Source organism: Haliaeetus albicilla, unplaced genomic scaffold (genome assembly GCF_947461875.1).
Source record: "Haliaeetus albicilla unplaced genomic scaffold, bHalAlb1.1 scaffold_152, whole genome shotgun sequence".
Taxonomy (NCBI): domain Eukaryota; kingdom Metazoa; phylum Chordata; class Aves; order Accipitriformes; family Accipitridae; genus Haliaeetus; species Haliaeetus albicilla.
The window spans coordinates 5001-5226 of NW_027212550.1; positions in this window are offsets into that span (position 1 = coordinate 5001).

Genomic DNA, 226 nt, shown 5'->3' on the forward strand with positions numbered 1-226 from the left:
CCGGGCAGGTGCAGCCCACACTCGCCTTCTTTCCCCGTTTCCTTGGCTCAGCCGCCCCACCGCCCAGCGCTGCTCGCGGCCGGCACCTGCGGGTACCCGGACCGAGGCCAGCACCGGCGCCTCGCGTGTTTCAGGACACCTGAGGGCTCGCGGGGCCACGCGGCCGTCACACAGCCCGATTCAGTAAAGAAGCCCGAGGAACCCCGCTGAGCAGGGGAGGACGACA